The sequence below is a fragment of the Bufo gargarizans genome, chromosome 4, assembly GCF_014858855.1.
Source record: "Bufo gargarizans isolate SCDJY-AF-19 chromosome 4, ASM1485885v1, whole genome shotgun sequence".
NCBI classification, from domain to species: Eukaryota; Metazoa; Chordata; class Amphibia; order Anura; family Bufonidae; genus Bufo; species Bufo gargarizans.
Genome location: NC_058083.1, coordinates 481,411,844 through 481,438,445, shown reverse-complemented (window position 1 = coordinate 481,438,445; position 26,602 = coordinate 481,411,844). Strand labels below are relative to the sequence as shown.

Here is a 26,602-nt window from a genome sequence, read left to right as displayed (position 1 = left end):
TAAAAAGTAGACTTATTAGGCATCGCCGCGTCCGTAACTACTAGGTCTATTAAAATATCACATGACCTAACCCCTCAGATGAACATCGTAAAAAAAAAAAAAACGCGGTGTCCAAAATTTTTTCTTTTGTCACCTTACATCACAAAAAGTGTAATACCAAGAGATCAAAAAGTCATACGCACCCCAAAATAGTACCCATTAAACTGTCATCTCATCCAGCAAAAAATGAGATCCTACCTAAGACAATCGCCCAAAAAAATAAAATAAACTATGGCTCTCAGAATATGGAGACACCAAAATAGGATTTTTTTGTTTGTTTCAAAAATGCTTTTATTGTGTAAAACTTAAATAAATAAAAAATACATATTAGGTACTGCCACATCCGTAACTACCTGCTATATAAAAATATTACATGAACTAACCCCTCAGGTGGACATCGTAAAAATAAAAATAAAAATCAGTTTCAAAAAAGCTATTTTTTTGTCACCTTGCATCACAAAAAGTGTAATACCAAGCGATCAAAAAGTCATATGCACCCTAAAATAGTACCAATCAAACCATCATCTCATCCCGGAAAAAAATAAACCCCTACATAAGACAGTCGCCCCCCCCCCCCAAAAAAAAATATATATGGCTTTCAGAATATGGAGGCACTAAAAAAATAATTTTTTTCAAAAATGCTTTATTATGTAAAACTGAAACAAACAACCAAAAAAAAGTCACCTTGCCTCACAAAAAGTATAATATAGAGCAGGGATTCTCAACCTGTGGCCCTCCAGCGGTTGTAAAACTACAACTCCCACCATGCCCTTCTGTAGGCTGTCTGGGAATGATGGGAGTTGTAGTTTTGCAACAGCTGGAGGGCCGCAGGTTGAGCATGCCTGATCTAGAGCAACCAAAAATCATATGTACCCTAAAATAGTACCAACAAAACTGCCACCTTATCCTGTGGTTTCCAAAGTGGGGTCACTTTTTAGGAGTTTCTACTCTAGGAGTGCATCAGGGGGACTTCAAACATGACATGGCAACTTAAAATTATCCCAGTGAAATATGCCCTCCAAAAACCACATGGCGCTCCTTTTCTTCTGCGCCCTGCCGTGTGCCCGAACAGCAGTTTACGAATTAGGGTAATAAATATTGAGTTTTGTTTGGCTGTTAACCCTTGCTTTGCTACCAGAAAAAAATGGATTAAAATGTAAAAACTGCCAAAAAAGTGAAACTCTAAATTTCATCTACATTTTCCTTTAATTCTTGTGGAACACCTAAAGGGTTAACAAAGTTTGTAAAATCAGTTTTTAATACCTTGAAGGGTGTAGTTTCTAAAATGGGGCCATTTACGGGTGGTTTCTATTATGTAAGCCTCACAAAGTGACTTCATAACTGAACTGGTCCTTAAAGTGGGGTTTGGAAATTTTCTGAAATATTTCAAAGATTTGCTTCTAAAACTTCAAAGCCTTTTAACATCCCCAAAAAATAAAATGTCATTCACAAAATGATCCAAACATGAAGTAGACATATGGGGAATGTAAAGTAATAACTATTGCATGAGGTATCACTATTAGAGATGAGCGAATTTCATATTATGACGTTCGTTCACACTTCATTTGGTGGTAAAAGGTGAATTGCGTTATAGATTCCGTTACCACGGACAATAACGCAATTCTATGACGGAATGCGCGCTCATGTTCCCTCAGCAGCACAGGGGAGAAGGAGTCACTCTCTGCCTCCCCCTGTGCCGCGCTGCCAATGAGTAGAGAGGGGAGGAGGAGGGGCGGGCGCACTGCGCCACCAATGAAAGTTAACGTCTAATACAAATACAGGAGGCGGTGCCCAGCCTATATGACCGGAAGGTGACGCACCTGAGGGGTTGACTGCTGCCGCTGATCGCAGCTCCCTGGCAGTGCACCCCCCCCCCCCCCCACTCCAGTATACAAATCATTGGTGGCACTGGCCAGAGTCCCCTCCCATCATTCTCATTGGTGGCAGTGGCAGCTTCCGATCGGAGCCCTAGCAGTGTAATCGCGGGCTCTGATCGGTTACCATGGCAGCCAGGATGCTACTGAAGCCCTTGCTGCCATGGTAATCTCCCTGCTGCTGTGTGTACTATGCACAGGGCAGCAGGGAGAGTGTGAGGTCCTATTTACCCCAATAGAGCTCTATTAGGGTGAATAGGACAAGGGATTGAAAGATCCCAGGTTCTAGCCCCTAAGGGGGGAAATAGTTATTAAATAAACTGCAAAAATAAAATAAAGGTATAAAAAAAATATTAAGTAGCAATCACCCCCTTTTCCAATTTTACATATAAAATATTTAGGTTCCAGATGGAGTCGCCTTTTTAAGGACGAGTGCCCTGTGGTGAGGCTGCGCTAACATTTAGTGGCTATGGTTATACCGCCACAGGGACATATTAGACCCCACAAACCCATGAGTTATTGTTGTATATACAGGTGAAACAGTTCATTTAGTTCAGTAATGCAACTTAAAAGGTGAAACTAACATATGAGATAGACTCATTACATGCAAAGCGAGATATTTCAAGCCTTTATTTGTTATATTTGGATAATTATGGCTTACAGCTTATGAAACCCCAAAGTCACAATCTCAGGTCCCCTTTGCTCAGGGGTATGGATTAATTAGCTGACGAGAGTGTGACACTTTGAGCCTAGAATATTGAACCTTTTCACAAAATTCAAATTTTAAGCTGCATTAATGCAATTCCTTTTAATTTTCATTAGGCCTCATGCACACGGCCGTTGTTTGGGTCCGCATCCGAGCCGCCAAAATGCAGACCCATTCACTTCAATGGGGCCGCAAAAGATGCGGACAGCACTCAAGTGTGCTGTCCGCATCCGTTGCTCCGTTCCGTGGCCCCGCAAAAAAAATAGAACATGTCCTATTCTTGTTTTGCGGACAAGAATAGGCATTTCTACAATGGGCCACCCGTTCCGTTCTGCAAATTGCGGAAGGCACATGGGCGGCTTCCGTTTTTTTGCAGACTGCAAAAAACGGAACGGTCGTGTGCATGAGGCCTTACTGAAATAAATAGACTTTTGCACAATATTCTAATTTTTTTAGTTTCACCTGTAGTCTCCTCCAAGGGAGTGGATTCCTGCTTACCTGGATCCTGAGGCCAGAGCAGTAGGAACAAAGGTTTCCTTATTAAGTGCCGCCGTGCACTCAGTTTCTTATCCGAGTTGTTATCATTTGTGACTCTTTATGAGTAGCTACTTGGTTCCATCATATCAGCTAAGGGTCAATTATTTTAATATTGTTGAATTAAAAGTTATGTTTTAGTGTAATAATTGATCACTGCTTTGGTTGGTTTTCTGGATTTTTCAGTTATATAGATATCGCATTACCTCTTTTCTTGTGTGACTTTTATAAAAATATATAAACAATAAATAAATAAACATCACATATTGCCACGTCCGAAAAGTCCAAACTATTTAAAAAATGAAAATGAAGATGTTATTGGCTATAGGCCTGAAAGTTGACAGGTTATTGGTTCTAAAAAAAATCAATACCGGTCGATCCCTAATAGATATAAATATTTTTTCACCTGGACCATTAATTGGGAACTAATAAGTTTTTACATTATTTTCTATTCTTTCCTATCAGCCATACTTGTTAAATCGAGTCTCTCACCTCCAATACCAGTTCAAGGTGAACATACCGCTATGTAAGGTAGGTGTCCCTTAACATAACTTTTCCTTTCTTATGAAAATCCGGTCTTCTACTCTTTTTACTTTTATGCGAATAAGGTTTCTGTGGACCGTGGGGGTGGCTGCTCCATCGCCACGCAGAAACTCCCACTCTTGTCTAAAGGGAACCTGATCACCATAATGCCTCCCCAACTGCCCACAGTACCGTACAGCTATAGGCATCATGTCTGCCATGATGTCTTTGCCCATTTCATCTGATGGAAAACTTTGCAGAAAAACAAACTTTTTTCATCCCAGGCGGTGTATGCAAATTGGCTGCTTGAAGTCAAGGGGGCGGCAGTCTTGGTGCCTTCCTCTTTCCCCTGACACAATGCACCGGAGATCCCGCGCATGCGCCGTTCTGTTTCATGTTCAGTGTCTGCGCTGTGAGCTGATATTTAGTGTATTTAGCTTCAGAGGCTCACTCCCGGGAGATGGCACCCATGCAGTGAGTTTGGGTTCCGTTCATGTTTCAGTTAACCCAGTCTGTCTGCCTTGTCGGTGTCTCTGCCAAACACCCAGCCTGCCCTGCCGATGTCTGCACTGCTACCATGCCAGTCAGTCGATCTTGTGTCTGCGTACATCTACAATTCCAGTGTGCTTCCTGGATCTCACAACCAGCATAGAAGCCTTAGTGACTGTTAAGACTGCACCTGTAGTTCTGGTGTTTTTGGTGCACTTTTTGGTATACTGAGCTCATGATGCTTGCACCAGAGTTTCTCACCCCTGTGGGTCAGCTGCCAACTAAACCAGGACTGCTTAGTTGGCACAGTGGGTCCACACTCACTGATCCGTAACACAACACTCACACCACAAAAGATGATCATTTTTTACATTGTTCCTACCCTGTTCAGACCAGATATTCGTCACAAAGTCTGCTGACTGATACTCTAGCGCGACCTGTTATGTGTCAATCGGATAACAATTATCACTACAGAAAAATGGTTAAAGCGGTTGTCCAGGTTCAGAGCTGAACCCGGACATACCCATAGTTTCACCCAGGCAGCTCCCCTGATGTTGGCATCGGAGCATTTCATTCTCCGATGCTCGCCATTGCCCTGCGCAGGATCTCGCAGGGCAAGGGCACTTTAATTTACCATAACACACTGCCGGGCGGAGGCTTCCGCCCAGCAGTGTGTTCAGTGATGTCACCGGCTCTGATGGTCCGCCCATCAGTGTCGATGAGGTCACGGGGGCTCACTGCTGGGCAGAAGCCCCCACCTGGCAACCTTCAGGGCTTGTTCACATGACTGTGCCGCTTTTTGCGGTCCGCAAATTGAGGATCCGCAAAACACGGATGGCGCCCGTGTGTCTTCCGCAATTTGCGGAACAGGAGGCATATAATAGAAATGCCTACGGACAAGACTTATAATTTTTGCGGGGCCACGGAATGGAGCAACGGATGCAGACAGCACACAGAGTGCTGTCCACATCTTTTGCGGACCCATTGAAATTAATGGTTCCGTATATGGACCGCATGCGAAAACGCAGAAAACGGCCCGTATACAGAACGCAAAATACGTTCGTGTGACCGAGCCCTTAAATTTTGGTCAAAAGTGACATTTTCAACTACTAACTGTGGCCACAAAGGACTCTTTGCAAACTAATTCCAGTTAGCATTTTGGTCATAAAGTTGACTTTTGTACAAATTTTGCTTATAATCACTATTTCATGTAAAGTTGTGTGTGGTTGCATGTATAAATGATCAGCTTGTATCGTTATACTCGGCATGCTGTGTGCTGTCAGAAAACTGATATCTGGAAGCATAGTAGCTGTTCGCAGTATATACACACATCTGAGGATGACAGTATTTCATGTCGTTTCAGCGTTTTGGATAGCACAGGCTCTAGTTGATGTAGACACTTGTGGTATGTGTGAACTTTTACACACCTCCATCTTTTATTTTTATATGGTTAGTTTTGTATTCACCTCTGGGTGCGTTTTAGGCACACATGTATGCTTTAATGAATTTTGTAAAAAAAAAAAATAATAATTTCTAATTCCAATAGGCCATAGACTACAAAGAAATTTCCCGGTGGGCAAATGTCCAGGGGGCCGTCAGCCAGGTAAGTAATGATCTGTCGCTCCCCGAATTCATTAACACAGGGGGGGAGTCATGCAGTTACAGACGTGGACAAAATTGTTGGTACCCTTTGGTCAATGAAAGAAAAAGTCACAATGGTCACAGAAATAACTTTAATCTGACAAAAGTAATAATAAATTAAAATTCTATAAATGTTAACCAATGAAAGTCAGACATTGTTTTTCAACCATGCTTCAACAGAATTATGTAAAAAAATAAACTCATGAAACAGGCATGGACAAAAATGATGGTACCCCTAACTTAATATTTTGTTGCGCAACCTTTTGAGGCAATCACTGCAATCAAACGCTTCCTGTAACTGTCAATGAGACATCTGCACCTCTCAGCAGGTATTTTGGCCCACTCCTCATGAGCAAACTGCTCCAGTTGTGTCCGGTTTGAAGGGTGCCTTTTCCAGACTGCATGTTTCAGCTCCTTCCAAAGATGCTCAATAGGATTGAGGTCAGGGCTCATAGAAGGCCACTTTAGAATAGTCCAATTTTTTCCTCTTAGCCATTCTTGGGTGTTTTTAGCGGTGTGTTTTGGGTCATTGTCCTGTTGCAAGACCCATGACCTGCGACTGAGACCAAGCTTTCTGACACTGGCTAGTACATTTCTCTCTAGAATTCCTTGATAGTCTTGAGATTTCATTGTACCCTGCACAGATTCAAGACACCCTGTGCCAGACGCAGCAAAGCAGCCCCAGAACATAACAGAGCCTCCTCCATGTTTCACAGTAGGGACAGTGTTCTTTTCTTGATATGCTTCATTTTTTCGTCTGTGAACATACAGCTGATGTGCCTTGGCAAAAACTTCGATTTTTGTCTCATCTGTCCACAGGACATTCTCCCAGAAGCTTTGTGGCTTGTCAACATGTAGTTTGGCATATTCCAGTCTTGCTTTTTTATGATTCGTTTTCAACAATGGTGTCCTCCTTGGTCGTCTCCCATGTAGTCCACTTTGGCTCAAACAACGACGGATGGTGCGATCTGACACTGATGTTCCTTGAGCATGAAGTTCACCTTGAATCTCTTTAGAAGTCTTTCTAGGCTCTTTTGTTACCATTCGGATTATCCGTCTCTTAGATTTGTCATCAATTTTCCTCCTGCGGCCACGTCCAGGGAGGTTGGCTACAGTCCCATGGATATTAAACTTATGAATAATATGTGCAACTGTACTCACAGGAACATCTAGTTGCTTGGAGATGGTCTTATAGCCTTTACCTTTAACATGCTTGTCTATAATTTTCTTTCTGATCTCTTGAGACAGCTCTTTCCTTTGCTTCCTCTGGTCCATGTCGAGTGTGGTACACACCATATCACCAAACAACACAGTGATTACCTGGAGCCATATATATAGGCCCAATGGCTGATTACAAGGTTGTAGACACCTGTGATGCTAATTAGTGGACACACCTTGAATTAACATGTCCCTTTGGTCACATTATGTTCTGTGTTTTCTAGGGGTACCATCATTTTTGTCCATGCCTGTTTCATGAGTTTATTTTTTTACATAATTCTGTTGAAGCATGGTTGAAAAACAATGTCTGACTTTCATTGGTTAACATTTATAGAATTTTAATTTATTATTACTTTTGTCAGATTAAAGTTATTTCTGTGACCATTGTGACTTTTTCTTTCATTGACCAAAGGGTACCAACAATTTTGTCCACGTCTGTATGTACCTGGTTGGCGACCACAGATGCCCTCCTGATTCCTGAATTCAACTATATTGCCATCCTGAGGCAAGTGGAGTAGGACAGAAGGTGGCATCTGGCCACCACAGAGGGACAGCTTCTGAGGTGGTATTTTGCGCAGCTGGAGCGGTATTATGTGATGCACTGAGGTTTTTGATGCTGCTGGGGCAGTTTACTGTGTTGCACTGAAGTATTTGTTCTGCTGTGGCGGTACTTTGTGCCACAATATGGTAATGCTGGCCCCACTTACTTGTGTTAGCCACGCTTCTGTCAATTTGGACTCGTCTACAACATGGGGCCATTTTTTTTATTCTTTTTGCACGGCCAATTTAAATACCCAGTCCGCCCTTGCCCATTTGTCACAAAGTTAGGGCTCATGCACATGGCCGTTGTATTTCTCCACATCCGATCCGCATTTCGTGCTAGTCGGATGCGAACCCGTTCAGCGAGTTAGTCGGTGCCTGCTGGTGACTGTCAGTATAGCAATGTCTGTGAAAGTCCCAAAAAAATTGTAAAAATTAAATCCCCACCACATATTTGGTATCATCATGTCCGTAACAACCTGCACTACACAATTGTGATATCATTTATCCTGTGCAGTGAATGGCGTTAAAAAAAATATATTATATATACCGGTGTGTACATATATCACAATTGCTGTTTTTTCCTTATTCACCACAAAAAAAGTAATAGAAGCGATCAAAAAGTGTTATGTGCCACAAAATGAACAATACAAGTTGTCCCGCAAAAAATAAAAAAAGACGTGTTTCATCCTTATGTTTTTCTTCCTTTATCTAGCAGTATACAGTATACACACGCACACACCACACCAGTCCATTCTCCAGCAGTACACACACGCACACACCACACCAGTCCATTCTCCAGCAGTATACACACGCACACACCACACCAGTCCATTCTCCAGCAGTATACACACGCACACACCACACCAGTCCATTCTCCAGCAGTACACACACGCACACACCACACCAGTCCATTCTCCAGCAGTATACACACGCACACACCACACCAGTCCATTCTCCAGCAGTATACACACGCACACACCACACCAGTCCATTCTCCAGCAGTATACACACGCACACACCACACCAGTCCATTCTCCAGCAGTATACACACGCACACACCACACCAGTCCATTCTCCAGCAGTATACACACGCACACACCACACCAGTCCATTCTCCAGCAGTATACACACGCACACACCACACCAGTCCATTCTCCAGCAGTATACACACGCACACACCACACCAGTCCATTCTCCAGCAGTATACACACGCACACACCACACCAGTCCATTCTCCAGCAGTATACACACGCACACACCACACCAGTCCATTCTCCAGCAGTATACACACGCACACACCACACCAGTCCATTCTCCAGCAGTATACACACGCACACACCACACCAGTCCATTCTCCAGCAGTATACACACGCACACACCACACCAGTCCATTCTCCAGCAGTATACACACGCACACACCACACCAGTCCATTCTCCAGCAGTATACACACGCACACACCACACCAGTCCATTCTCCAGCAGTATACACACGCACACACCACACCAGTCCATTCTCCAGCAGTATACACACGCACACACCACACCAGTCCATTCTCCAGCAGTATACACACGCACACACCACACCAGTCCATTCTCCAGCAGTATACACACGCACACACCACACCAGTCCATTCTCCAGCAGTATACACACGCACACACCACACCAGTCCATTCTCCAGCAGTATACAGTATCACATACGACAATAGTGGATACATGGGCTGGCTCAGCAGACAGTATCACAACATAGTCTTAGATACAGCAGAAAGTATACAAAAGGCATGGCAAACCTGCAGCTTTCCAGCTGTTGTAAAACTACAACTCCCACCATGCCCTTCTATAGTCTGATAGCTGTAGGCATGCTGGGAGTTGTAGTTTTGCAACAGCTGGTTGGCCATCCCTGGTATACACCATTCTAGAACAATTTGCAAGCTTTTGGGTGAATAACTCACAGGGCAGGAGTTCTTTGGGCACACTGCTGCTCCAGGGCACTCCTGCTTCCTTTTTGGCGGGCTGTGACTGAAGACAACAGCGGTCAGAGCGAGGCAGGCAGGCAGTTACATGCTCCGCCCAGGATGCTCCTGCGCTTCTTGACTTTGTGCGGCAGTGCAAAGCAGGGGGAGGAGAATCACTCTCCTCCCTTCCCCTCCTTTGCTTTTACGTTCAGGTCCTGGACTGCCTTGCAGGTGAACACACACTGTCTCGGCGGCCTGCAGCCCCACGCACCTAACCCTATAACACCCCAATCGACCTGGATAACTGGAGGGGTGAAAACTATTTACTTTTTTTTATTAAAAAAAAACTCAACAGGGGGCAGCACCCTAGGCACGTGCCCACAAGTGCCTAAATAAAAATACGACACTGTGCAATCCTGTCAGAGGAGCAGAGTTTAGCATAGGAACTCACACTGCCACATGCAGCGAGTTTCTTGCATTGAATTCGCTCATGTGTGTCTGGCCTAAGGCCTCGTCCACATTTCCGTTTTTTCACCGTCGTGCTGTCTGCATTTTCCAAGGATAGCACACGTACACATTGATTTAAATGTCCCTGGGTCAGTATAAACATCACGGGCACCTGCACTACTTTGATCCATGATGCGCACCAGGCACGCCCACTGACACATATCCGTGCTGCGTCCATTTTTCAGACTAATCGGAGATTCTTTGGAAATTAATCTTCAGCTGAGCAACATCAGTGAATTACGGATGACACACGGACCAACCATGGATCCTTTACAGACATCTTCACAGATTAAACATGTAAGCTTATTTTCACGGATGTGTCACTGAAAAAAGTGAACGAGACCTAAGGCCTCCTGCACATGACCGTTCTCCCTCCCCCCCCCCCCCCCCCATTTACGGGACGTTTTTTGCGTTCCATAGACGGAACTATTCATTTCAATGGTTCCGCAAAACAAATGCAATTTCTTGAGTATGAAAGGTATGAAGATATTTGCCTCTTGAAGCATAGTTTCCAGAGGATAATACAATGTCGTTTTTTCTGCGTGAGCTGTTATTCCCCCCCAGAGTATTAAAAGTGTATAAGGCAATGAGGCTCATTTGGTTAAGAAAAAAAACTGTATCTAAACGCATCCAGTGGAAGATATCCTTATGAATAATTTTATGCGAATGTCTGATGTATGTAACTATATCCACAAAAAGTTGCATACTTTGTAAGGGTACTTTCACACTAGTGTTTTCTTTTCCGGCATAGAGTTCCGTCCTAGGGGCTCAATACCGGAAAAGAACTGATCAGTTTCATCCCCATGCATTCTGAATGGAGAGCAATCCGTTCAGGATGTCTTCAGTTCCATCTTTTTGACTGATCAGGAAAAAGATAAAACTGTAGCATGCTACGGTTTTCTCTCCGGCCCAAAAAAACTGAATACGTGCCTGAATCCTGATTTTTTTTCCGCAGGAATGTATTAGTGCAGGACCTGACATTCAAAATACCGGATCCATCCTTACGGTCTGCGCACGCATGTGAAAAAAAATAAATGTCGGATCAGTTTTTCCGGATGACACCAGAAAGACTGATCCGGAATTTCAATTAATTTTCTGACTGATCAGGATCCTGATCAGTCTTACAAATGCCATCAGCTGGCATACGGAACTGCTTGCCGGATCACTCTGCCACAAGTGTGAAAGTAGCCTAAAATATACTCAAATTTACTGTGAATAATGCCTAAACTGCTCATAAACTTTATTTTATTTTTTGCATGCAGATCCTTTAATTTATTTATTTTTTTGTCAGATCCGCCAACACTTTCCTCATTATTATCACTAGACTCCACAGAAAGTTCACTAGAGGGAGGGGGGGGGGTGAAGAGACTCAGCCATGTTTTTAGGCCACTACTATAGGGAGCCTCTTTACTAAGTGTCTAGCAGCTGCGCACCTCCCTGCAAAGAAACAATATGACCGATCAGCCGATCAGGCGACTTACGAGGGGTAAGCCCCGCCATCTAGATGCCATTAACAGTGGATAAATGAACTGTTCCTTATACTGTATGTAAAATGCAAGCTCCTTTACGTATAAATAAACCACCTATCCATAATAAAAATAAAATATTCACTTACCACAAGGAGGATGATGCGCTCTTATGATAAAACTTCTGTCACTTCTCATCAAAGAGCAGCCAAGACGCTGAGATATGGATGCGGGAGCTGCGGCTTCTCTGCCCAGCCGAGCGTGCCCTCCACTGACAACAATGCAACCCTACCTGAAGAGCTATTGTACGACTGATGTAATGAGCCTGTAATTACCCTATTAATAATGAATAGACCTATCGCTGTGCTTAGACCTGCCTTACAGTAAAATTATAATATGTACGTCCCGTATGTAAAAAGCTGTGGCTCCAGAGGTGGCAGAGCCAGCACTCAGGAGAAGGGAGGACAACGATGTAGGGGGAGATTTATCAAAGACGGTCTTCGAAATATCCTGCTCTGACTGAGGATGCGCCTAAGGAGGCAAACAAAAAAAAAAAAATCTAAAAATATTAAAAAATAAAAAATTATGGTATTATCATGCTCAGACTGACCCGCAGAATATGGTCATCAGGTAATTTTTAGCACACAATGAAAGTGGCTCTTGGAAAGTAGAGAGGAAAGAAAAATGAAAATAAAAAATTTGCTGGGTTCTTAAATGGTTAAGGCCTCTTTCACGCGAACGTTACAGATTCTCTCAGGGTCTGTACAGGAAAAGGGCTCATTCATACGTCCGTTGTCCCGCTGTACCCGTGCTGAGGACCGCAAATTGCGTTTTTTCTTTCCAAAAAGAAAGTCCTCCTCCATCATAATATCACATTCATGAATCGCCCCCTGTTGTATATCGTGCAATGTGTTTCCGGTTACTCGGAGATGTAGATTATTATTCCTTTGTTTTTCTCAACGCGCGTGAACACATTCAATCCGGAAACAAGAACGCCCACACTGAATGTAATTGCAGAAAAAACTGACTGAGCTTGCATGCAAATCCATCAGTCTTTCCCTGACCGGGTCCTGACATAATCAGCATCTCTCATAGAGGCCTTAGTTTAGTATAGGTTGACATACAGGTCCTTCTAAAAAAATTTGCATATTGTGATAAAGTTCATTATTTTCGGTAATGTACTGATAAACATTAGACTTTCATATATTTTAGATTCATTACACACCAACTGAAGTAGTTCAAGCCTTCTATTGTTTTAATATTGATGATTTTGGCATACAGCTCATGAAAACCCCAAATTCCTATCTAAAAAATTAGCATATGATGAAAAGGTTCTCTAAACGAGCTATTAACCTAATCATCTGAATCAACTAATTAACTCTAAACACCTGCAAAAGATTCCTGAGGCTTTTAAAAACTCCCAGCCTGGTTCATTACTCAAAACCGCAATCATGGGTAAGGCTGCCGACCTGACTGCTGTCCAGAAAGCCATCACTGACACCCTCAAGCAAGAGGGTAAGACACAGAAAGAAATTTCTGAACGAATAGGCTGTTCCCAGAGTGCTGTACCAAGGCACCTCAGTGGGAAGTCTGTGGGAAGGAAAAAGTGTGGCAGAAAACGCTGCACAACGAGAAGAGGTGACCGGACCCTGAGGAAGTTTGTGGAGAAGGACCGATTCCAGACCTTGGGGGACCTGCGGAAGCAGTGGACTGAGTCTGGAGTAGAAACATCCAGAGCCACCGTGTACAGGCGTGTGCAGGAAATGGGCTACAGGTGCCGCATTCCCCAGGTCAAGCCACTTTTAAACCAGAAACAGCGGCAGAAGCGCCTGACCTGGGCTACAGAGAAGCAGTACTGGACTGTTGCCTGTCATTCGGAAATCAAGGTGCCAGAGTCTGGAGGAAGACTGGGGAGAGGGAAATGCCAAAATGCCTGAAGTCCAGTGTCAAGTACCCACAGTCAGTGATGGTCTGGGGTGCCATGTCAGCTGCTGGTGTTGGTCCACTGTGTTTTATCAAGGGCAGGGTCAATGCAGCTAGATATCAGGAGATTTTGGAGCACTTCATGCTTCCATCTGCTGAAAAGCTTTATGGAGATGAAGATTTCATTTTTCAGCACGACCTGGCACCTGCTCACAGTGCCAAAACCACTGGTAAATGGTTTACTGACCATGGTATTACTGTGCTCAATTGGCCTGCCAACTCTCCTGACCTGAACCCCATAGAGAATCTGTGGGATATTGGGAAGAGAAAGTTGAGAGACGCAAGACCCAACACTCTGGATGAGCTTAAGGCCGCTATCGAAGCATCCTGGGCCTCCATAACACCTCAGCAGTGCCACAGGCTGATTGCCTCCATGCCACGCCGCATTGAAGCAGTCATTTCTGCAAAAGGATTCCCCACCAAGTATTGAGTGCAGAACTGAACATAATTGTTTGAAGGTTGACTTTTTTTTGTATTAAAAATACTTTTCTTTTATTGGTCGGATGAAATATGCTAATTTTTTGAGATAGGAAATTGGGGTTTTTATGTGCTGTATGCCAAAATCATCAATATTAAAACAATAAAAGGCTTGAACTACTTCAGTTGTGTGTAATGAATCTAAAATATATGAAAGTCTAATGTTTATCAGTACATTACAGAAAATGATGAACTTTATCACAATATGCTAATTTTTTTTGAAGGACCTGTACAGCAGATTTAATATCCGCACCAAGGGTCAGTTTCTGCCACGTGTGGCTGAGAATTGCTGAAGGCTCATTCACTGTGCTGGCCCTGTACAATGCTGCAATCTGAGACAGCAAATCCGCAGCTAATGAGTCATGTGTGAACCCTGCCCTATGCTTCACAAGAACCAGCAGTTTTGACGCTGGACAACTTCTAGCAAACAGCATTTCTCTTAAAGATCCTCAGTTCTTCACAAAAAAATGCACATGTGGATCTGTCGCAGATTTTGCTGCAGATCTGCAGTGGATTGCAAAGTGGAATAGGTTAATTTGTGCTGCAGATTTCTAACACTGATCCCCCCCGGGCTGACTTATTCCACTTGGCTGATTTTATGTCCGCAATTCTGCTATGGAAAATGTGCGGCGCACAGCCTGCCTGAACATACGTCGGGAACCACAGCATGTCATTTCCCAATAGAAGTCAATGGGGAAATAGGTTTATGAGACAGACCTGGCACTTTCCACTTTAAATGGAACAAAAAGTTAGGGATATCTCGCTTGTGGGTAAAATTTCTGGATAAACCTAAAATGCCCTCTAACCTACCGTAAAAGCCCCCTGAACTTAATGTGACCTTCTCTAAAAACTTTTGAATGCACATGCTAAACAGTTTCAGTACTTTTTGCACAACTTGCTGTTCTCCAAGGCGTCTTTCACACGGGCGTTGCGGGAAAAGGTGCGGGTGCGTTGGGGGAACATGCACGATTTTTCCACGCGAGTGCAAAACATTGTAATGCGTTTTGAACACGCATGAGAAAAATCGCCATGTTTGGTACCTAAACCCGAACTTCTTCACAGAAGTTCGGGCTTGGGATCGGTGTTCTGTAGATTGTATTATTTTCCCTTATAACATGGTTATAAGGGAAAATAATAGCATTCTGAATACAGCATTCATAGTACAGCCCGGCATCTCTTCTGTGCTGTGTACAGGAAAAGGACCTGTGGTGATGTCACTCCGGTCATCACATGGTCCGTCACATGATCCATCACCATGGCAAAAAATCATGTGATGACCAGAGTGACGTCACCACAGGTCCTTTTCCTGTACATAGCACAGAAGAGAAGCCGGGCTGCGCGAGCAAGTGGATTAAGGTGAGTTAAATTATATTTTATTTTTTTAACCCCTCGAGCGCTATTGTACTATGCATTCTGTATTCAGAATGCTATTATTTTCCCTTATAACCATGTTATAAGGGAAAATAATAAAGATCGGGTCCCCATCCCGATCGTCTCCTAGCAACCGTGCGTGAAAATCGCACCGCATCCGCACTTGCTTGCGATTTTCACGCAGCCCCATTCACTTCTATGGGGCCTGCGTTGTGTGAAAAACGCACAAAATAGAGCTTGCTGCGATTTTCACGCAACGCACAAGTGATGCATGAAAATCACTGCTTATGTGCACAGCCCCAGAGAAATGAATGGGTCCGGATTCTGTGCGGGTGCAATGCGTTCAACTCACGCATTGCACCTGCGTGAAAAACTCGCCCGTGTGAAAGGGGCCTAACAAGGAGCTTAACAGCAAAATTCACAACTGGTGTTTGACCCATGAATCACTCAATACCTTTCCTGGTTCAATTAGAATTGATATTAAACAGTCCTCCTCATCATGCTGTTCACATTCAGTTACCATGAGATCAAGACGACACCTAACAATTGATCAACAGTACCTTGCCATTGCGAGGCTTCAAGCAGGATGTTCTCAGACGAAAGTGGCCACTAAGCTTATAGTGTCACAGTGTCATCAGCAGGTTGCAACAGAGATTCCATACAATGTATAGGGCGGCAACAGAGGGAAGCAAAAAGGACACCTTGACTTTATTGTGTATCACTACAATTAGAGCGATATCAAATTTATATAGTTTTTATGTTTATACTTTTTTTGAAAAGTAAAAAAAATATATATATTTGCATCGGTATATTCTGACAACTTTTAAGGCAGTCTGTGTGGAACCGCTGTGTCAACAAACAGATCAGACTTTGGGCAACTCCTAAGGGCTCAACACGACCGTGGTTTGGTTCTGCATCCAAGCCGCATTTTTTGCAGCTCGGGTGCGGACCCATTCCCTTCAATGAGGCTGCAAAAGATGCAGACAGCACTCCGCTCCGTGGCCCCGCAAAAATTATAGATCCTGTCCTATTCTTGTCCATTTTGCGGACAACAATAGGCATTTCTATAATTGGCCGTCTGTTCCGTTGCGCAAATTGCGGAAGGGACATAGGTGGCATCCGTGTTTTACGGATTCTAGCAGTCCAGTTTTCAACCTTTGTATAGGGACCTGGACTTTGCTTAATGGGAACTAACGGGCCACTACCTCCTGGAGTAGCCCCTGTATGACTGCCCACAGAGGTCAGGCAGAATTATAGTCAGGGAGAGGCTGAGGTAAGGGCAGGCGGAGTGCATGTTATACGGTAAACGGTCCAAGGTCAGGGCAGGCAGCAAAGGGTAAAAACAGAGGACAGGCATAGGTCAGGTAATGCAGTGGAGGATCAAAATCCAGTACACAAGTGGAGGTCAGTAAATGGGCACACCTTTGCAGGAGCTAGCAGACTAAGAACCTTACTGCCTAGGCTACTCTCACACTTTTGTCTCCATTCATTATCAATTGGGACAAAGCCGAACAAAACGGAGTGCTCCAGAATGTATTCCATTCCGTTTGGTTGCGTCCCCATTGCAGACAAGCTAACGCTGCAAGCAGCTGTTTTCTGTCCACGATGTGGTGCAGAGCAAGACTGATCCGTCCTGACACACAATTTAAGTCAATGGGGATGGATCAGTTTTCTCTGACGCAATAGAAAACAGATCCGCCCCACAATGACTTTCAATGGAGTTCATGACGGATCCGTCTTGGCTATAGAAGACATAATACAACCGGATCTGTTCATGACGGATGCATGCGGTTGTATTATAGTAACATTTTTGCAGATCCATGACGGATCCGCAAAAAACCGCTAGTGTGAAAGTAGCCTTAGGCACCTTTCCACAGGGGGGACTTCATCCAAGCTGATTGTAGCCAAAAACGAATTGAGGTGCTGTGTCCTGGCTGGATTCCTTCCTCATGTCCGAGGAAGGGCGGGTAGTTTGGTCAGGGACGTGGTTACAGGGCCATAAACTGTACTCTCTATTCAGGGATCCTTTTTTCCATAGCACTGATATAATGGGTCTTGTGTTATAATAGGATGTACTCATTTACTATTAAAGTGCACATATGCACTGTGATTTAACAGACCACATTATTGCCTCATTAGCGGGTACCATTGGTATACCAGGGGGAGAAAACAGAACTGGATCGCACATCCACAATGCTATGATCTAATTAAACTCTCTTCTCAGCACAATATTAAGTGTACAACCCCCCATACTGCTGTACAGGAGGCATTGGTGTACGGACTTGCCGGCTCTCAGCTGGAGTTCCCGATAGCATAGGGCATGTTGTGTTAGACAACTGTTCACATGGCGCAGTACTGCGTGGTGGCCTTTGTTTCTGTGGCGCTGTGCAGGTGGGGCCCAGTGCCATTGTCAGACAGCAGGGTTGCCTTTGGACTCCTGGGTCCCGCCGCCTACTAGGGCAGTGCCGCGTTGTCACCACGCCATGCTGCGCTTATTTTAGAGTAGGTCCCACTCTGAGAGGCAACCTTGGCGTGGCGAGTGGGCTTATGCCTTTTGAACAAAATGTACACTAATGCCTCATGTACAGCATGCAGTATGGGGGGCGGTACACTTAAATATGGCGCTGAGAAGCGAGTTTATTTAGATCTAAGCTCAGCATTGTGGATGGGCGATCTAGTTCTGTTTTCTCCCCCTTGAATACCCCTTTTTATTGGTATTTACTGTATTTTTTTGCTTTATATGGCCTCATGCACACTGCCGTGTTTCACGGCCGTATGCGGGCCGTGGAACCGCGGCCTGGATCCCTCCTGAGAGCAGGAGCGCACGGCGTCACTGGTTGCTATGACGCCGTGCGCTCCCTGCTGCCGCCGCTATACATTATTACACTGGTATGATCTATACCAGTGTATTACTGTACTGTGCCGGCAGCAGGGAGCGCACGGCGTCATAGCAACCAGTGACGCCGTGCGCTCCTGCTCTCAGGAGGGATCCAGGCCGCGGTTCCACGGCCCGCATACGGCCGTGAAACACGGCAGTGTGCATGAGGCCTAAAACGCACTTTTTTCCCCCAAATGTGGGGGGGGGGGGTATGGCAGTGCATCTTATAAAGCAGTGGTCCCCAACCTTTTTTGCACCAAGGACCAGTTTCATGTCAGACAATTTTCCCAGGGACCAGGGGGGGGGGGGAGTTAGGTCTTGGGCGGGGCTTAGGGGGGCTTAGTGGGTGATGGTCGGCGCTGACTGATTCACGCGCATAACAAAACACAAGGTTCATGTTAAAATAGATAACTATTACATTTATTATTTAAATGTGACTCAAAACTGACTAGGGTCTCTGCTGCACTGCTGATATTTTCAAGGTGACATGAAAAATGAACTGCAGGTCATTTTCCCACTCACTCCCTCAGATACTATCTGAAGCTGGATGCTGACCCCCCCCCCCGCCTTCATGTTCATTTGCATTGGTGGGGCAATGAGACCTAACCAATCCCTACCTCACTAGCCCTTTTCAGCTTTCATATTGGTGGCAGTGGCTGGCCGGCATCACAGTTGGAAGGAAGGAACGCTCTCCTTCCGACCCTCTGTACGGCCGCACGCTGTGTGTGATATGCGCGTCGGGCACGCATGCGTCTGGCGCAGTGGCGTAACTAGAATTCTATGGGCCCCAGGGCAACCTTTGAATTTATTTGGGCCCCCCCCCTGTGGCAATAATAACCAAGAGCACCACCGTGCCCCCTCATGTGGCCGACGTGGTTATTATTGCCAAAGTTTTGTCAGTCGCCCCCTTTCTCACTATATTTCATTTTGCCTCCACTCCTATATATTTCATTTTTTGCCCCTCTCTGTATATATTTCATTTTCATTTTGCCCCCTCATTATTTGCTGCCCCTGCCCTCATATGGCTGGCGTGGGCCCCCCTTTCTGAATTCAGACATTAGTGCCAGTTATTATAATGTGATATGATATTAGGGCAGGGGCAGCAAATAATGAGGGGGCAAAATTAAAAGGAAATATATAGAGAATGGGGGCTAAATGAAATATAGGTAGAGGGGCCACTGACAAAACTTTGGCAATAATAACCCAGTTATAATTGCCAATGTTTTGTCAGAGGCCCCCTCTCTACCTATATTTCATTTTGCCCCATTCTCTATATATTTCAGTTTTTGCCCCTCATTATTTGCTGTCCCTGCCCTGCCCTCATATGGCCGGTGCGGGCTCACCCCTTTCTGAATTCAAACATTAGTGCCACTGATCATCATCTGCCCCCCGTACTTGCAGGCTGTGACGGGCTTCAGTTCGGTGCGCAATCCCGTGGCTCTGCCTGCGGCGCACCGCCTTTCCAACAGTGATCCTGCGAGACCCGCCACAGGAGGTCACGGGTCTCGCGGGATTATAACAGGTTATGAAACGCAGCGCAGGAGCACTCAAAATATAAGGATGGCCCGGCCGCCGCCCTGAAAAAAAGCACTTGCAGGGTCCGGTCCTGGGCCGCGGCCCGGTGGTTGGGGACCGCTGTTATAAAGCAAATACTAGTGAGGAGGTGCGGGGAGCGGTGAGTGATGCGCTGCCTGTACTCATCCCTCCCTGGTCTTCTCCAGGCCTGCGCTGGACTGTCCTTAAAGCTTGCAGCGCGGGCCGGAGAAGACCAGGGAGTGTGACTGCAGGAGAGACCACCGGACGTGCAGAGTAGCAGCGGAGCAGAAGAGGGGAGTTTATTTATTTTAGCTCTGATGGGGGTCTGATCTAATATTGGGGTCTGACATTGAGGTTTAAAGGGGGTCTGATATGGGAGGGTGTCTTACATGGAGATCTGATGGGGTCTCCTCATCTGTGGTTTGATATAGGGGTCTGATCCAAGGATCTGATATGGGGGGGGGGGGGGGGGGTTTGATCTGAGGACTGATAAGAATTTCAAATATATTTTTTTTTTAATTTTCCTCCTCTAAAACAAAACATACAGTATATGTGTATATTGGATATTGAGCCCTGCCCATCTTTTCACAAGGTACATGTTGTTCCATTCTATTGGGGACTGTACGTGTTTTGCCAGGTGGGGATTTTCTTGGTACAGTATTTTAAGAGTATATTCTCTACATTTGATGTTATCCTCATAATTACGTACTATGATATTATACAATTTTAATGTTTCCAATAAAATTGACTTTCCATTTTCATATAGATTAAGGATGTCGCCTTGGTTCCTTGCAGGGACTCTTTTTGTAGGTTTATGCCAGTAGAAAATATGATCTGGACTCATGAGCAGTACTCTAGTATTTCTGCAGATAATACTCCAAAACCATGGTGACCGATTCCATCTAACATCTCCCTATCCACTCCACGACAGAATCTATAATTGACTAAAGAAATTCTGCTATACTGCGTTTTTCAGTAATATTTTTACAGTGTACACCAAAGCTGCCAGAAAAATGCAAGTTTTTATTTTTTTCCACTTTTTTTGTGTCATTTTACAGCAAAGTGGGGTAAAAATACTAAAATTGGCGTTACATATGCCTTAGGTTTTATCTTTTTGCCCGCATCTGATCCACATTTTTCGTGGGTCGCATACGAATCCAGAGACCCATTCACTTTAACGGGGCCGCAAAAGATTCAGACAGCCCACCGTGTGCTGTCCGCATCCATATGTCCGTTCTGCTTTTCTGAAAAATAGATAGAACTTGTCCTATTGTCTGTTTTATGGACAAGGATAGGGCAGGACGTTCCGTAATTTACAGACCGCACACACACACACGGTATCCACGTTTTGCAGATCCACAACTGAATAAACAAACCAAAAAAATAATAATATTGAGTGGCCTGCGTCGCATATTTCCCATAGGGGGTTTAACACTTGAAATCAATAGAAATCTACAGTTCTGGTCCCTCATATAAACCGTCCCGCTGATTCCAATGCTTAAAGGGGTTGTCCCCTTTATTATATTGATGACCTATCCTGACGAGGGATGAGCGAATCGACTTCGGATGAAATTAATTTGTACTGGTACAGATACCACTTGGAACCGAACCCGAGTTCGGGAAATGTTTTTTTACAGTAGAAATTAATTTATGAAGTTATTACCCAAAGTCTCGCGAGACTACGCAAAGTGATAACTTTGGCTCATCGGAGCCAATACATTCTAATACTGTACGGAGCTCCTGCTTCGTACAGTATTGGAACAAAGTTTTATGCGCATCAACTTCAGATGATTCATACAAAGTCGATTCGCTCATCCCTAGTTAGCATAGGTCCTCAATATTAGATCAGCGGGGGCTGACTCCTGCCACTCTCGCCGATCAGCTGTTTGAAGAGAAACCAGTGGTCTTTTGAGCGCTGCCTTCTCTGCTCTGTTTACCTGCTCGACATCGCGGCGGTGCAATTACATCTGCCGTCCACATTTACTTCTATGGGGCGGCTCCTTCCTATCCAAGTGAATACTATAGAGCTGTCCCATTGAAGTGAAGGGGATGGCTGAGCTGTAATTACACGGCTCACCACTGCGGATGCCGCGGTGAGCAGATAGAGAAGGCTGCGCTCGTACGAGTGCGGCCGTCTCTTCAAACAGTTGATCGGCGGGGGGTGCAGGAGTCGGCCCACTTTATCCTGACAATAGGTCATCAATATAAGGGCTCGTTCACACGACCGTATGTCTTTTTCAGTGTTTTGCGGGACTTTTTTTTTTTTGTTTGTTTTTTTTTTTTTTGTGTTTCCGATTCTGTTCCGTTTTTCCTTATGGCATATACAGTATACAGTAATAAGGGCTCTTTCACACTTGCGTTGTTCTGTTCCGGCATAGAGATCCGTCGTCGGGGCTCTATGCCGGAAGAATCCTGATCAGTTTCATCCCCATGCATTCTGAATGGAGAGAAATCCGTTCAGGATGTCTTCAGTTCAGGACCGGAACGTTTTTTGGCCGGAGAAAATACCATGGGGCGCTCTGACGTCATTCTGGAGCGCCCCGGGAGCCGCACGGACTGTAAGTATACCGCTCCCCACTTACTACTATGGCAACCAGGACTTTAATAGCGTCCTGGCTGCCATAGTAATACTGAACGCATTTTGAAGACGGATCCGTCTTTAAATGCTTTCAGTTCACTTGCGGTGTTACGGATCCGGCGTGTAATTCCGGCAAATGGAGTACACGACGGATTCGGACAACGCAAGTGTGAAAGAGGCACATAGAAAAAATTGGGCTGGGCAAACAATTTACAATAGATGGTTCTGCAAAAACGGAACGGATAGGGAAGACATACGAAGTACATTCCAAATGTGTTCCGTTTTTTTTTTGCGGACCCATTGACTTGAACGGAGCCACGGAACGTGATTTGCGGGCAATAATAGGACATGCAATAATAGGACATGTTCTATCTTTCAACGGAACGGAAATACGGAAACAGAATGCATACGGAGTACATTCCATTTTTTTGGGCGGAACCATTGAAATGAATTGTTCCGTATACGGATCGCAAAAAAGCGTTTGTGTGAACGAGCCAAGGGTGGACAACCTCTTTAAAGGTCTGACATTTTATTAACTGATGACCTGATGATCCGTATCTGATTGGTAGGGGTTTGACACCCGGGCCCCCGCCGATCAGCCATTTTGAGAAGGCACCAGAGCTCGCAGTAGCACCATGGTCTTCTTGCTTCCTACCAAGCACAGCGCTGTACATTGTATAGTGGCTGTGCTTGGTATTGCAGCTCAGCTCCATTCACTTCAATGGGGCTGACGTGCGCCTAGGCCAGGCATCCTCAAACTGCAGCTCTCCAGCTGTTGTAAAACTACAACTCCCACAATGCCCTGCTGCAGGCCGATACCTGTAGGCTGTTCGGGCATGCTAGGAGTTGTAGTTTTGAAACAGCTGGAGGGCCGCAGTTTGAGGATGCCTGGCCTAGGTCATGTGACCGATGAACATGGCGTCACCGGACTAGGAAAAGCTGAGAGAAGGCTGCAAGCGTCGCTGCCTTCTCAAACAGCTGATCAGCAGGGGTACAGGGTATCGGACCCCCACTGATCAGATACTGATGACCTATCCTGAGGATAGACCAGAAAACCCCTTTAGTACCGAAATGACAACAGATGTGATGACAGCAAGTAGAAAACCTTCCAGTCTACAGCAATGAGGGGCAACGAGAAGTCCCTGGGCCCCCAGCGTGCAATGTGTGATATGGCCCCCGCCAACCATGCCAAAAACTGCCAGGCGGCCGCACATAAACCGCCTCCCATTCATTTTAATAGGAGCTGTGGTTTAGGGCTCATGCACACAAACATTCGTTCCGTTTTTGTTTTTTTTGTGGACCGTATGCGGAACCATTCATTTCAATGGGTCCGCAAAAAAAATGGAAGTTACTCTGTGTGCATTCCGTTTCTACAAAAGAATAGAACACGTCCTATTATTATCCGCATTACGGACAAGGATAGTACTGTTCTATTAGGAGCCAGCTGTTCCGTTCCGCAAAATATGGAATGCACACAGACGCCATCCGTATTTTTTGTGGATCTGTGTTTTGCGCATCGCAAAATACATATGGACGTGTACATGAGCCCTTATGGACGCAGCCACGACATGTCCTTGTGGGGTCATTATCCGGGGGCTCGCACTGGAAGCAATGACGCGCAGCCACCTCAAGTTTTTTCGTAGAAACCGCGCCAAATGCAGCTGTCCAAAAACTCCCCAACCCCGCTGCACCTATCAGTCCCAACAGAGGAGAATGTCACCTGCACTTCAAGGTACAACTAGGCTTGTGACTGCGTTGGGTGACAACCTGCTCCACCACTGCTCCATCCCTCACATGAGTTGTCAGCTCTCCCTGCGGTCAGTCAGTATTACACCCATACACAAAGTAGGAGAGCTGGGCGGCCACCGCGGAGGACACAGTAAAGGCAGCCATACTGGTTGTCAGACAAAACTAAAATATCAGGCAGCGGGAAAGTTTTCATAGCAAATCCCCGGAGCTGAGGGGTAAAGGAGCCGCCAGTGCTAATCACAGCCGAGCTCTGGACTACGATATGCCGCCAGTCACACGGTACGAGCTGAGGACAGACGCGGCTCCTACCTCCAGTCCAATTACCGGAGGCTCTACTACAGTCCGGGGCTCCGGATCCTCCGGTGCAGGTGACGTCACGCAGTCAGCAGTCCCGCCTCTTGTTCCACAGCGGCGGCAAGCTGAGGCCTCGAGCCGTCTCCTAGCAACCGGCCGCCTTCTCTGTGCGCCGTGAAGGCCGGGAGGCACCAGAGAGAGCTCCCGTCATTACTGTGGTGACCCGAGAACGGGCCACGGGTTACTGGCAGCACACAAAGAGCGGGCTTTACTCCCTGCTATAAGGGTGGCAGCCTTATCTCACTGTACAGTCCCTGACTCCATACCGACTAGGGCTACTTTCACACTTGCATTTCTATTTTCCGGTATTGAGATCCGTCACAGGGGCTCAATACCGGAAAAACACGCTTCCGTTTTGTCCCCATTCATTGTCAATGGGAAAAATGTAACTGAACAGAAAGGAATGCTCCAAAATGCATTCCGTTCCGTTTTGTTGCGTTCCCATACCGGAGAGCATGCTGCAGTTATCTTTCCTTCCTGGGATGCGGAGCAAGACGGATCAGTCATGACCCACAATGCAAGCCAATGGGGACGGATCCGTTTTCTGTGACAATAGAAAACGCATCCGTCCACCATTGACTTTCAATGGAGTTCATGATGGATCCGTTTTGGCTATGTTATAGATAATACAACCGGATCCGTTCATAACTCATGCAGACGGTAAAACCGCTAGTGTGAAAGTAGCCTAAGGGTACTTTCACACTAGCGTTATTCTTTTTCCAGTATTGAAATCCGGTAAAGGGACTCAATACCAGAAAAAAAACGCATCAGTTTTGTCCTAACGCATTCTGAATGGCAAGCAATCCGTTCAGGATGCATCAGGATGTTTTCTGTTCCGTCCCGTGTACGGTATTTGACCGGACAAAATCCCGGAATACTACTGCACTTGCCAGATCCAGCATTAATTTCCATATAGATGTATTAATGCCGGATACGGTACCAAGCGTTCCAAAAATTGCCGTGTTTCTGGATCCGGTTTTTCGGTCTGTGCATGTGCCAGGACATAGGAGGAGCTTTTTTTGCTTTTGATCTGTGAAAAAAATGTAATACCGGATCAGTTATTCCAGATGATACCGGAAGAGACGGATCCTTTATATCAACGGATCCGAAAAAAAACATATTTACGGTTGCATACAGTTTGCCGGATCCGAAGGCTACTTTCCCACTGGCGTTTTGGCTTTCCGTTTGAGATCCATTTCAGGGCTCTCACAAGCGGTCCAAAACGGATCAGTTTTGCCCTAATGCATTCTGAATAGATAAGGATCCGCTCAGAACGCATCAGTGTGACCTGTGTGACGTTGTCACCCCATGTTCTTAAATTTCAAAAAGAAATACACCATTCGTTTGTGCCGGTTCGGTTTCTGAGATCAGAGAAGTTAATTTAGCATTACGGGATTAACGTAGCAATCTATGACTTATTCTGATATACACCGAGAGCGGTCGGTGAGGTCATACCTGGCAGAGGCGGGCATCTGATAGAAACAAAAATGTTTCATTATTTACATTCAGTGTAATATATGGAAAGTTATCGAGTAGCATACGCTGTGGATTTCCAGCATCATATTACTATGTGTGAACGTACCCTAAAAATGAGTGCCAGCTGCTGAAAGCAACCGCCACCCCTTGGCTATAGAGTCATGAGCTTACTTTATAGTAATCCTAGTAAACAATGCTCTGAAGTAGCACATACATTAAAAACTACTATAAGGCTAGGACTCCACTGAGTTTTTTGTCTTGGGGGGAAAAAAAACAGAAAAACTGCCACCGTTTTTCCCTGCGTTTTGTTATTTTTTCTGGCGTTTTTGCCTTTGCGTGGAAATTGAATTTTTGGGCTCATTTGACAGTTTTTTTTCCCTAAAAGAGTATGAATATTTTTATTTTATAAATATTTTTGAAGTACTACAACTCCCATCATGTAATAGACTCTGTTTCATGTTAGGAGTTATAGTACAGTAGGGGTTGGGGACACATACATTTAAAAAAAATAAATCTTTTGGACAAAAGTACTACAACTCCCAGTATGCAAGAGACTATTACATGGTGGGAGTTGTAGTCCAGGGCTAAGGAACAGATCGCAGCAGGTCTCACTCCTGACACCCACTGCAATCAGAACTTATTACCTGTATAAGCCGGCGGCATTCATTCACTGTCTCTGATCTCTGCACTGTCACAATTCATAATCCT

The 26,602-nt window shown here is 45.1% G+C and overlaps 1 protein-coding gene across 1 annotated transcript in view; it reads right to left on the bottom strand.

Annotated features, from left to right (window-relative positions):
* The window catches only part of LOC122934711 (WD repeat containing planar cell polarity effector), a 404,198-nt gene extending 379,546 nt beyond the window's left edge, over positions 1–24,652 (bottom strand). The window contains exon 1 of the mRNA XM_044290369.1: positions 24,374–24,652. The gene's annotated coding sequence lies outside the window, so the exon portion shown is untranslated. The remainder of the gene's footprint in view (positions 1–24,373) is intronic.
* Between the last annotated feature and the right edge of the window lie 1,950 nt (positions 24,653–26,602).